The 13,872-nt window shown below is 34.2% G+C and overlaps 1 protein-coding gene and 1 long non-coding RNA gene across 2 annotated transcripts in view; one reads left to right on the plus strand and one right to left on the minus strand.

Moving 5' to 3' along the window:
• Window positions 1-7,879, minus strand: part of LOC144858656 (uncharacterized) — a 158,364-nt gene extending 150,485 nt beyond the window's left edge. The window contains exon 1 of the long non-coding RNA XR_013616653.1: window positions 7,781-7,879. This is a non-coding gene — a long non-coding RNA (uncharacterized LOC144858656). The remainder of the gene's footprint in view (window positions 1-7,780) is intronic.
• The window catches only part of LOC144858647 (uncharacterized), a 50,585-nt gene that overhangs the window by 31,192 nt on the left and 5,521 nt on the right, over window positions 1-13,872 (plus strand). The gene's annotated exons all lie outside the window — the stretch shown is intronic.

Below are 13,872 nucleotides of genomic sequence, written 5' to 3' on the forward strand. Positions count from 1 at the left end.
TGGAACCCACTAAAGCCTGTTTTCCTGTCGACGTCAAGTTGAAATGATAACGATAGAAATCGTTAACATTTCAATGTTTACGTAGAGGATCGCTGATTATTGTTAACGATAGCGTCGACTAACGTCAACAGGAAAACAGGCTTTAAGTAAAATGATGTCATGTTAAAGCATGTCGTCACTTCGATCCAATTTAAATAATTATTATGTGACATTTAATTGGCAAATTCAACAAAAAATATTTAAAGACCCATTCCCTACAATTTGTGACGTTTTCTAAAAAAAATAATGCATATATACCACCTTAAAAACATTAGGCCTAAGCCATGTCATTCCTTTTCTTAAATGTACGTTTTATGGTAAATTATGATAAAAAGAGAGAAACATGCACTACCTAAGTAGCTTGCAGTGAATGTTCTCTCGTGGACGGTCTTTAGGCCTAGCCTTTTTCTAGGCCTAATTATTTGTTCGGGGAAAATATCTTTATGATGTATCTCATTGTCCATGGTGTTCAGGAGATATTTCATAGCACAATATCTACAAATGTCATTGTACTCTTATTTATTCAGTGCGAGTTGTGTGATCCTCTTAACAAAAAACACATGCGCTCTAATCTATGCCTTACAGTAGGCCTATGTTCGTTTACATATTTTGTATAGCTGCATTCACTGAAGCTGTTGTTTTTGATAAAATAACAATCCCTAAATCAGTCTTGAAAATGTCAGATACCGAAATTTTTCCAGGGCCTTGGGCCCTTGGCGGACCCCTGGCCCCCTGCTACTCAATATAAAAGTCAAATCAATATTCATATATTTAGCCCCCCTTAACCTACAATGCTGGATCCGTCCCTGACTGTTATATCAACATACTTTGAATTAAAGACAACATTGATAGAGCAGTTTCATTATTTACAGTGTGAGTATGTTCCACCACTCAAGTAACATACAACAGCAACCACACACAAACACTACATTAGACTACTATTAGAAAAATCTATACATAAATTAGGTTTATTTTATACTTCAACCTTGTACAGTAGCAATAGTGTAGTGTCATAATTATCAAAATAATGACATTAAAGTATTTGTTCCATACTATAATAATACTGTTAATTAAGGTCAAAGTGTATGAAGCTGAATTTGTGGATTTGGTTGGCACATCTGCTTTTGATTTTATTGAACACAATATATAAAAAAATACTGAAGATCATTATTTTAATTTAAGCCATTAATATTTCAATATGTCACTCGCATGCTGGTAACGCATGGTTGATTTTTATTGTTGCTGATAAACCTTTCTTTGTGAACTATATTATAATAATTATAATAATTTATTGGAAACTTCACTTTTACAACTGTGGCACACTTTGATGATAAAGGTGCGTCCAATTAATAACTTAAAATGAAACAAAATAAATGTTGTGTGAAATACAGCATACAAAAATAAATACAAATATTAAAAATAAATCAAAATATATAAAAATAATAGAATATAGTGTGAAATACAAAATATAAGGCATACACTAATAAAAAAAAAATTAAAAACTTGAATTGAATTGAATGAATCAAAATAAATAAAAATGTTTAGATACACACAAAACATAAATTTAAACAAAGATACTTAAAAACTTGTCAACATTAAATAGACAAAAATCAAAATGATATACAAAAGTTGAAAAGCAATTTATAACACAACATTGACATTAGTAGTTTAAAAGAGCACATCATTTCTTCCGTAAAGATTTAGTGATTTACAGAATTTGTCAATTAAAGATTTAATAATATTATCAAATCATTGTCATTGCCTAGAATGAGAAGAGTTTTGTTGATTACATCTAAATTTTGAAAATAGTCATAAAAATTAAGAGATTAAGATTAAGTTCCAAAAGTTTTAGAAATTTGGTTTTTTCTTTCTTCTTATAGAGTGGTACATGAAAGTGCATAATGGTTTCTTCATTTCTGTTGCACAATTTACAACAACCATTAGCATTAGAGTCATTTGACCATTTAGATGTTTTTCTTTCAAAGGGAAGTTTCAAGTTTTGGTTCATTTTTTATAATATTCAATTGATGTTTTACTTTTACCATCTTCAACCCAATGAGAGAGAGCTAGATCTTTCATAATTATTTTTGTATTGGAAGCTCAGTGGGCATCTACCACAATTATCAATGATATTTTGAACACATAATGGAATTTTAAATGAGAGATCATTCAAGTTCTCTTTCAATTTAGTGTTTTCAGTAATATCCTAGGCCAACGTTCGTCTTCCATCTTTAAAATTCTTTCCATATAATTAATTCTATGTACATTTTGAATATATGAAATTTTTGACCACCCAAGTTCCCCATAAAGAGTAGCACAGGGGGTATTCCGAGAGGCCTTAAGGATAAACCTTGCCATTTGTAATTGTAATCTTTCAATTCTTTCACAATCACTTTTACTACCAACCCAAATAGTACTACCATAATTTATTGATGGAAGTGCAATTGTTCGCCAGAGGTTATCACCATAATTTGCTTTCAGTTTCATCTTTGTCCGTTAGAAGAGATAAATTTCTTATTATATTTTGTTTTAAGATTCTGGTGGGGTTTCTGGACTGCAGCACAGTTCATGACTGTATTTTAATAAATACCCGTCACAATGATCGCCTGTGCTCCCGACATCAAGCATCAAGGACACAGGCTTTTTTCCATGCTATAGCAATCAGGTTACCCTGTGTCTGGGACCAGCTTCCCAGACCTAGAAAGCTCATTAGAAAAGTTCATATTCATTTTGATTCGCTGTAACTGTATTTTGTCTTTATGTCTTTTATGTGTAAACTGACTTTGGGGTTGGGTCAACCGGCTCAGCTACAGTGATTAAGTTCACTTAGGTTGACCCTGGTCTCCCCAATTTCAGTTTTTTTTTGTTATGTATACTCAAATAGACCAAATAAATAATTAAATGAAATAATATACTCTATTAAAATTGTTTAATTAACATATTCTACATGGCTATGGTCATTTGCACCTCTTGATATCATTACACCTAGATATTTATATGTTTCACACTCAGTTATCGACTGGTTTCCTAATTTCCATAATTTGTGTTTATCTATTTTCTTACCTGCAACAAGTACATTTGATTTTGTTGCTCATTTTCAGCTAATAGCACAATATCATCTGCCCAGAAATGGTCTCCTTGCCATATATTATTAATATGTACTCCTATATCATTTGATTTTAGAGTTTTTGGGGGATTGGGTGTTCCCCTCCCAGCCTCAGAACATTTTTGAAAAAATAGATGCTTACACACTGTTTAACAGGCTAGAGCAACTGTTTCCATCACATTTAATAACAAATGTTACATAATGTAAATTTAAATAAATCCTTCCTAAATACTGTATGGATCTTTTTCGACGAACTAATAATAAACTTTGATCGAAAAACACAAAATTAACATTTGGTAATGCGGTACTCCGAAAATGCCTCGATAGTGCATGTGTTGTGTACTGTGTTTTGTTGGTGGTCTGTTAACCTTAGATATATACCCTATAGCCGGGTGAATAACTCAATGTAATTTAGTATACAATGATTGCAGTAATCACCATGTCTATAACACAAATCAATAAAACGCCAAATACGCCACACACTTTTTTTCGGCCGTGTACATACAAGACATATCATGTTTATTTTTTGCCTATGAAATAATAAAAGAACACCATGTTTCTCGTTTATTTTTATCGTTTATACTGCATACCATTATTATATAAAAAACCTACACGAGAAAAAAGTTCACGATATTACACTCCACTCAAGGGTGTAAATATACCACGCTAACGCTTGCATACACGGAGGACCAAGGCGGTAATTAACTGAAATGGAAAATGGTGTATTTTGGAGAGTGATAACGTCACGCATTTTCCAACTCACACTTTTCGACAGGCAACTCTCATTTTCCGACCCGCAACTCACATTTTCCGACCCGCAACTCGCATTTCCCGACCCGAAACTTGCATTTTTCCAACCCGCAACTCGCATTCGCAAACAATATAAACAATTTCATTTTTTCCATATTTAGGCCTGGCTAACTAAGCCTAGGCTAGGCCTGATCGACTTTAAACAACATCATTGGGAATTTCGCGCACCCTTTATTTTCGCGATAGTTGTTCAATCCCGAAAATAAAGGGCGCGCGAAAATAAAGGGCTTTACAGTAATTCATTTGTTGATCTCACCGGGCGATGTTTTCATATATGTCTTGCACAAAATCGCGAATATCTCTACCTAAAAAGTGGGTTTACTTTTGTTTTACTGTTACGATTTACTTTTTTGGTACCATTGTAAACCTAATTATTTTAGTCTAAATTGCATGTCAATCAGATCACAAATGTAGTTTCAATCAGCTTGTGAGTGATATATTAAGCCTATGGCTTAAATATAAAAAAATATACAGTACACAGATAAGTTGTGTGTCAATACTTTATTATTGGGTTCAATGAGAACCACTACACAAATTACCTTTTTTAACTAGCTACAGTAAGCAAACTCAATTCAAGGTTAAGCGTGTGGGCTGTGATCATGATGTATAGCGAAACAGACCTACTACTAGGCCTAGCCGTAGCAAGGCTTGTGTAGGCCAAGGCAATCTAACAACAGGACGCTAAGATCACGAAAACTAAGACCCCTAAGACCTAAGATCACGAAACCTAAGACCCAAGACCTAGATTGCCAATAATTCCCTTTCGCACCTGTCTTGTATTTTAACTCTAAATGTGTTAACCAACTTTTTCCTAAATACCACACATTAGAATTATTACTTTTATGAAGAAGAATCAATAAAATAACAAATAAGATTTTACAGACTTTTTTCATGCAAATTTTCAATATGTTCAATATTTGCGTTTCTATGGAACACCAAAAGAGCAACATTATTAGCTAAAAACTATGTAGAATCCATCTATTTAACGCATTTTTTTTGATGAAAAACATGTTCAATTTCAATATATTTTATCACTGTCAGTGTCAATACAAATAAAATGTTACTGTTGATACTTTACATGGTTTCGTTAGTTGAATTAATTTGGAGTCAAATGCAAGGCAGGTGCGAAACGGAAACACCCCCTGAAACCAATGCAATGGAGTAAATATATATCAACAAACAAACCGTCAAGTTTGTTTGTTGTGAAACAAAGGTATATATTTATTCAACGGGCAAAAATAGTGTGAGTTTATTTCTGTTTGTAATAAGTATTTCATTAAATTTATGGTAAAAAGCATTAATAAATGAAACCTACTATGTTTAAATTATGTATAGATAAACAATTGTTTTTAAGCTGTCGTATATCTTAGAATTTGTAATCTTATGTCTTGGGTCTTAGATTTCGTGATCTTAGGTCTTAGGGGGTCTTACGTTTCGTGATCTTAGGTTTTGTGACACCCCTTTAAAATATGTGTCTGATTTTTTTAACGAAATAGTTTAAAATAGACATCTAACATTTTTTATTGATTTGTTCGAAGTAGACACAATATTTCAGATTTAACAGTTATTTTAAATTTTTACTTTTTTCCCGTGAATTAAAATTTTGCTACCGTTAACCTTCATCTTGACAATGTTGACATTAAAATGCATAAAATCAGATGATGTTTAAATACTCACTTTATTGTAATGTTTCCCTAAAAAAGTGCCTCTCATACATAATTGTATACATTAATTTATATTGAAAATGGGAAGGGTTTTTGATTAAAGCACATGCTATCAATAAGTGTACGAATGATGAAAATGGTACCATTTTGGTACCGGTCCACTGGTGTCTGTTACTAAACATTTTGAGGAAGGAATTGGCCAAGCGTTTAAGGGCAGAGACTAATCGTTTCGAAAATAGAGGTAAACCCTTTGATCTAGGTGAGCTCAGCGTTCCTGATGTTAGATTGCCTAGGCCTAGCATATTTTTTACAAGTCAAAGTTCAGATTCGACTGTATTATATGTTTAAAACGCCCCTGCTCAACAAGTAGACTGGGCCTACAATGATCCAATGGAATATTTTATTGGCTGATAGTCTTCACACCTTGATGAAAAGTGTAAATAGTGGCCTAACTGTCTACGTACAATGTTTTAATTTTACTTTTTTGCAAAATATGTTTTATCATAAATTAATTTTTTCTAAATAAAAAATTGGGAGAAATTGAACTGAGATGATTGTCACATTTGAAAACTATAGTCTAGTATAGCGCCCTCTCTAGAGTGGTAGGCATAGGACCCTAGCATATTTCAAGGTATTGTTGCGGCAACAAAATTTGCATATTGTTCGCCCTGTGAGGCGAAGCGTCGTCTAGCGTGGTTTGCGAAATGTTAGGCACTCAATCTCTCGACATTATTGCGTTGAGTCATTAATTCCCACAGCCAATTGTGCGGGACATCTAGGAGTGATTGTTTAGAGCTTATTTATCGTGGGGCGCAGTGTGCATTGGTTGCACCTAACTGTATAAGCCTGGCCTTTTATAAGAATTGGTAGAACCATGATGCTCATATTATTGTAGTTCAGTTATAAACCGACGGACTGGGGTGAGCGCAGTATCGCGGATTGAAACTCCCGACAAGTCTAAGCAGCCTTTGGCAGTGGACATTGTGAGTATATAAGTTATACTTAATAGTCGCTTGATAAAAATGTATGTTTCTTATGATAATTGAAGTTCACCATAGAATTTGTTAGTATTGTTTATATATGTCTGATTTAAATATAGTGTCGCCTACATTCAAGTCCATGAAGTTACACTTAACAATCTGTAAATTGTACAACCGGAGGAAGTCTGAAAGCCACAGCCATTTTGACCACGTTAACCACTGGAAGAAGAGACGGCTAGCGTGTGGAACTGTAGCTGACACTTGGACATTCGAAAAGATAACTTGTTGTTGTAAATCCGCAGTAGTATTTACTCTGTAAACCCTGAGTGGCAATTATTGTAAAGTTGTTGAGAAGGGTAATATCATTGCAGACACCCTGGTAATTGGAGACGGGTTACGTCGTAATATATTAATCCAGATTTATAACAAATTTAATGTTATTGATAAGAACCATACTGTAAGAGTCCTGGTAATTGGAGACAGGTCATACGTAGATTTATTATCCATAAGGTTAAATTATTGCCCTCAATTGTGGTCACTCACTTGTTTGAGGCCTATGGTTTTTGTGTTTGTATCGTTTTGTGTTTGTTCGTGTGTAATAAGAAATTATCATAGAAGAATAAATTGATTTTGCATTCGGTATGTTGTATGAGACTCCTTTTGTTGCATACCTAAGACAGAAGCTAGACCTTCGGTCCAAATTGTTCATTCGTGATTTTCATGGTGACAATGATAATAAATTATATTTCAATTTTACCATATTCTGATTAGTAACCTAAATAAAACATTGATCCATACATGGAGGTATCATACCTCCATCCATGATCCACATGGAGGTATAAAATTAGATCTAATTTTATACCTCCATGATTGATCAGTATCAAAGTAAATAAAGTAATAAGTTAACACAAAATATTAAGAAACTCTCACGTTCGTTTATCAAGAAATTGGGAGGTCTTATAATCTGTCGACAAGAAATAATACCAGGCATTTATTCAGACACCAAGATTATCAAATTTGACAGTAGAGGTCTCCCGTGCGCCTCCCGTGCATGGTGTGCATATACTGTACTACCTGGATCTACCTGGTTTCTAACTAAAATACTAGAGTTGAAAGTGGGAACTTTAAATTACAACATAATTCAATCTACTTTAAGCCTACACTGAAAATGGTTAGTTTACCTTATTTTGCGATATACAATCCTTTCTTGATGAATTTTTCGAAAAGAGTATGTACAGTTATCACAGTTTGATAGTAGAAAAGTAAAATAACAAACTATTTTATAGAAACTTCCATTTTATCAAACAAAAATACTGCATTAAGAACAAGGAAAATGAGGGCAGTAGACAACAAATCTACATCACGCTAACACGCATATTCAACACGCCTACGAAAAGTGTATATTAATAAAATTTTAATTGCGAAAAAAGTTACGTGGCGGAATCCTAAAATTTGGTGGATTCTCTGAGCCCGTTTATACAACACGCAAAATTTGGAAATGTCCCCAGGGTATTGTTTTGACATCCCGTTAAATATCTGTGCTGTTAAAATTTGGGCCAAATTCAGTATGTGCCTTTTTTTTTATATTTTAAGCGATTTAGAACCCTAATGAAATGTTGACATAATTTGGCAAAATTTAGCATAGTTTTATCCTTATTTTAAACCTTGTTTTCAAATTTCAAAAGCAGATTTAAAAAATCAATAACTGTAGAAAATAAATTTTAAACGAAATATCATCCTTTATATTAATAAACTCATAAATTCATAATACATTATCAGTAGGCAACACAACTTGGGATTATTATTATTTATTATATATTATATTTAAAATTTAAAAAAAAGTTTTCAAAATATGATAAAACTATGCTTCATTTTGCCAATATTTGATTAGCGTTAATGTTATTGTTAAGCGCTAAATCAGTTAAAATATGCAAACAAAATCACAATTGTATAACGAGAGGTCAAAGCTCTGGGAATCCACACAACATTTTAGGATTCAGTCAAGTAGCCTTTTTCGCAATTAAAATCATCTCATTACATAGCGTGTTGAATATTCATGTTATAGCGTAGTATAGTTGTATAAACGCGCCTAGACTTTTTTAGTCCAGTCGGCGTGTCGATTTTTGGGTTCTACGATTATATCGGTCGCGTTTCAAATCGGTCGCGTTTTATTGCAGTAGTGCTATTTTGTAGGTTAGTCCAGTCGGCGTGTCGATTTTTGGGTTCTACGATTATATTGGTCGCGTTTCAAATCGGTCGCGTTTTATTGCAGTAGTGCTATTTTGTATGGAGCGGGATGCATGCGAGCGGGATATACATTTTCTTCGTTTTTTATAGATTTAATTGATATTTTTTAGGAACTAGATTATTTAATTTATGTGGATATTTTTTATTTCGGTAATACATATTTATTATCAATAATTAAATTGTTTATTTTTATTTTACAAGTCTCGGAGAAGGATCTGTTTGTTTCAAAATGACATTTCTAAACACGTTTAAATATTATTTTAGGCATATGCCTAATATGTTAACATTATGTGTATTGTGATTAATATTGAGAATATACCTCTGTGTCTTTTGTTATGCAAACAATTACCGTAAATATTCTAATAGTAATAGTGACTATTAGAGTAACAAAAACTGGTCGTTTATGACAGCCGTATTTTAAAAATAAGGAGATAATGCATGACGTTGGTCTCGGGAGTGGGGGAGGATTGGGTGTTTTTGAGTTTATAAAATAAAGTTAGAGTTCAAACTAATTTGTTTATATTCGATCGTACGGTCGTACTGTTTTATTATTTTGCTATGAGTTGCTGACCGGAAAAGTTGGGTGGGTTACTATTTCCAGGTGCCTAATAGTAGGCCTAATAGTAGGCCTAATAGTAATCCACTACTCTAATAGTAACCCCCCTTTTAATAGTAACCCACCCTAAAAAACAATCAAAGAATAATAACCCAGGGTTACAATTAGAAGATTTACGGTACGTTCAAGAGAACAATTTATATAATATAATATAACAATAATGTTTACAATGTAGGCCTACTATAGCCCGTAAATTTTTATCACCGATACTGTGGCAGATAGGCCTATATCCATGTCGTTAACAACATATTATTCGATTACCTTATTTTTATTTCTATTTTATTTATGTCTATTATGTAGGATATTAGTAGGTGTATAATAATTATTGTTGAGGCAAATCACGGGTATATTTTTATTTCTAATGTTTAAAATAGTCTTTAGTAAAATCATATATGCGGATGGTTAAAAGGCGAGTTACTGAAATAAACCATCGGCGCTGCGTACTCAAGTAGTATACGTATGAAACGCCATATGTGCCAAAATATTTATCTTTTTACTAATATTAACACAAAACTCCGTCTGGAACCCAGACTAGAGTTGTTGTAGTATAAAGTTTGAATAGCCTTAGTTTTACAGCCGTCTAATAAACTTTACGTGATATTCGATTTTGTCGAAAGCTGGCGGTATAAATTACGCAATTTGACGATTGGTGTGTACTGCATGACGATTGGTGTGTACTGCATGACGATTGGTGTGTACTGCATGACGATTGGTGTGTACTGCATGACGATTGGTGTGTACTGCATGACGATTGGTGTGTACTGCATGACACATTGAAACACCGGTTCTCGTCAGATCACCGAAGTTAAGCAACGTTGGGCCTGGTCAGAGCTTGGGTGAGAGACCATCTGGGAATATCGGGTGCTGTATATGGAGCTGGGGTCCCGTTAAGCATTTGAAATCAGCACTGCTGACTCTTATGGCAGCCCCTGCATCTAGTATCTGCCTCAGAGGTATTTGCTTATGCCTTTCCTCTGGTCATGGTGGGCACTGGACGAGAGAATGTTAGGACCAATCAAGGTGCTTTAAACAGTCCTGGCTTTGTTTGTATCAAACCTGTTAGTGGCGGTAATTATCGCTGTTGGTTTCGATTGAATAAAATAAAATAAAAAAATAAATGTGAACTGAAGGTACGTTTTGCTGACGGGGATCCTGTTTAAGAAACACGCACGTGTTATGTGTGTCAAATAAAACGGACAAAACACATACGATCGTTGTCCATGGCCAGAAAAGAAGACGTCTATTACTAATAACCATCTTTTCTGAAACGTCTATAGGCCTCCTGCACGTGTTTTTGTGAACCGACGTATAGACCTAACTTACGTGTATACGTACCATAGTTTTTAATTTGAATAGGCCTATATTTTATTTCTTCATTTATAATAATCATTTTAATGTAAATAATTACGCAAGTACAACTCAGTGTCTCACATACGCCGTTCTCACATCTATAATGTACATAGGCCTACTCTAGGCCCGGTAGATTGATTTATAACGGCATATTATCTATACATTTTATTATTATCCTAAAACAATGCTCACGTGAGAGTGGCTGAATGCAAAAATCATCATGCATCATGGCCTTCCTTTATTTATTGTATAAACCTCATTGAGCTGGTATCCACTTGCAGGTATAGAACGAGTTTCGTAATTAACCCTGTGATTAAAAAATACGTAGGGCCTAATAGGCGCGTCTACTTGTTTAACTATTAAATTATTTCAACATTTTCGAAACTTTAAAACAGCGGAATGCCAATCTTTTCAAAAACTTGCACAATCAAACAAAAAACATTTTTAAAACGATTTTCTAAAAGAACACATTACAATTCATTGAAACCTGTTAGATAAAATGACAATAAAATAAAATAGGAGATAGGCCTAAACTTAATTTACTGTACAAAAATGTATAAAATAATACCGATTAAGGTTTTAAAAAATGTCAATACTGTATTATTAGAATTTCTATATTCCAAATTAACTAAAAACATAATGAGCGTTTTCATTAAAAACGTACCCAGTTTGCCCCATACAAATAAAACGCGACCGATCGTAAGTAATATGATAAAACGCGTATCTAGCGGCGCTCCATACAAAATACCGGATGTTGATTGCGCCAAGAATTCTTGGGGTCAAACCACGTGACTTGTGTTCGCCTGGGCGTGTTTCAGCACAAATTTATACCTATGAAACGCCATATGTGCCAAAATAGTTATCTTTTTACTAATATTAAGTCAAACACCGTCTGGAGCCCAGAATAAAACACGCCCTATATATCATGTTGAATAGACAGATAGGCAACGTATCTCGATCGTTTCTATTTCTGAAGATTCTTAAATTGTATTGGTCCACAAAAACAATATTTAAAACTATAAATGCAATGTAAGATCATTATTTGTTGCATAGGCCTTGTTACGACCGCTAATGTAGAAAATGTATCGCCAGCTAATGTTGAAACAACCGCTGTTGATTCGATTTTAAGTATTTTTTCTTGTATCCCTTAGTTATTTTTATAAATTTGTCTAATATAGTTTAGATATTTAGATATAATATAACAGATATCGCCTTTTATATCGGTAAAATATAAGATTTAACATCCCCTCGGGATGATATTATGTTCTCGGGGAATATATATTTCCCTCAGCTGGCGCTTCGGGAAATATATATTCCCTCGAACATAATATCATTCCCTCGGGGATGTCAAATCTTATATTTAACCTCTAAGCAGTCAATATCTGTATAATATTACATAGCCTATGTAAATACGTGAACGTGATTGGTTGAAACTGCGTCACATGACTACCGCTGCGAGGATCGTAAATCGTATATATCCTCGAGAACGATGATATTGACCGATTAATTTTCGCGTAATTATCGTGTCCTCTGTCATTAAACATATACATTCTCGAGTTCGATGATATTGACTGTGTAATTTTCGTGTGGCAACACTCGCGTTTGCCGATAAATAAACAAAAGTCATCTACTGGATTTGAACTCGGGTGGAATTGTCACTCCACCATCGCACTATGCAAGACCGTTGCGCCACGCAGCTTGCTTGAAGAAATTATTCATCTAAACTATTTAAACTATGCATACATAGCGCCCTCATTTGTTATTAGTCCTCCCGATATGTGATGAAACACCGTTTGTGATTGGTCAATACTCACGGTAGTAACCTAGTAACTACGCGCTGAACATCCGGTGATTCGGCTAGCTCACCTCGAAGAGAAGACGATGAATTGTTTATTCGGCCTACCTGATTATAATATTATTATTAATAGGCTTATTGATGGAAATTCTCCTGTTAATTTAAACGACCTAGGCCTAAGTGAATATTTTATTGCCAAGGAATCATTAATTAGTAATTATCTGTATATTATTCTTCGCAAGGTAAGGTGTCTAGGCAGGAGGCTTGTTTACATACAATACAAATACTATATAGAATAGGAGGCCTAGCCTAGCTTCACCAGCAGACTTGTTCTTGGCTATATAATATAACAGATATTGCCTTTTATATCGGTTAAATATAAGATTTGACATCCCCTTGGGAATGATATTATGTTCTCGGGGAATATATATTTCCCTCAGCTGGCGCTTCGGGAAATATATATTCCCTCGAACATAATATCATTCCCTCGGGGATGTCAAATCTTATATTTAACCTCTAAGCAGTCAATATCTGTATAATATATCATAGTTGTTACTTTGGGAGTATGGAGTCTAAACTCTTATTATAGTGATTAGGTTCACTTTTAGGTTCCTGCCTACTCCCTTAGTTTCTGTGTTTTTGTATGTTTGTAACTGGTTTTTGGCAATAAATAATAATAATGTAGAGCAATCCACCGCTAATGTAGTAAAACCTCCAGCTAATGTAGTAAATAAAAATCAACACCAGCTAATATAGAACGGTCAACAGCTAATGTACTGTAGTATAAACAAACATTGCCTCCCAGCTATGTAGTTACTATCGCCAGCTAATGTAGAAAATATTATATTTTATTTCACAAACCTCCCTATGTCTAAATTATTTGCAAATGCATCTCTTTACTTATGCTTGGTTCCCACTTGAGACGCAATGCAAGGACGTAACGCAACGTAAGTGAGTTGACCAATCACAAGCTATGGATTATTTAAACTGTCGCTTGTCATTGGTCAACACGCTTGCATTACGTTTACGTTCTTACGGTGCGTCGTAGTGGGAAACAAACTTTAGCTATCTCGTAAACGATCGACTTTCAAAACGCGGCCATCTCGTAAGCGACCATACATCGTGAGCAACCGCCCTCGTTAGCGACCACTTCTATTTAACGACCACCATCTCTGTTAAGGGACCGCTTCTCATAATCGCCCACCTCTTGTAAGCAACCACCTCTCTTAACGACCACACCTCTCTTAAAGACCACATCTTTTAAA

Source organism: Antedon bifida, chromosome 2 (assembly GCF_963402885.1).
Source record: "Antedon bifida chromosome 2, ecAntBifi1.1, whole genome shotgun sequence".
NCBI lineage: Eukaryota > Metazoa > Echinodermata > Crinoidea > Comatulida > Antedonidae > Antedon > Antedon bifida.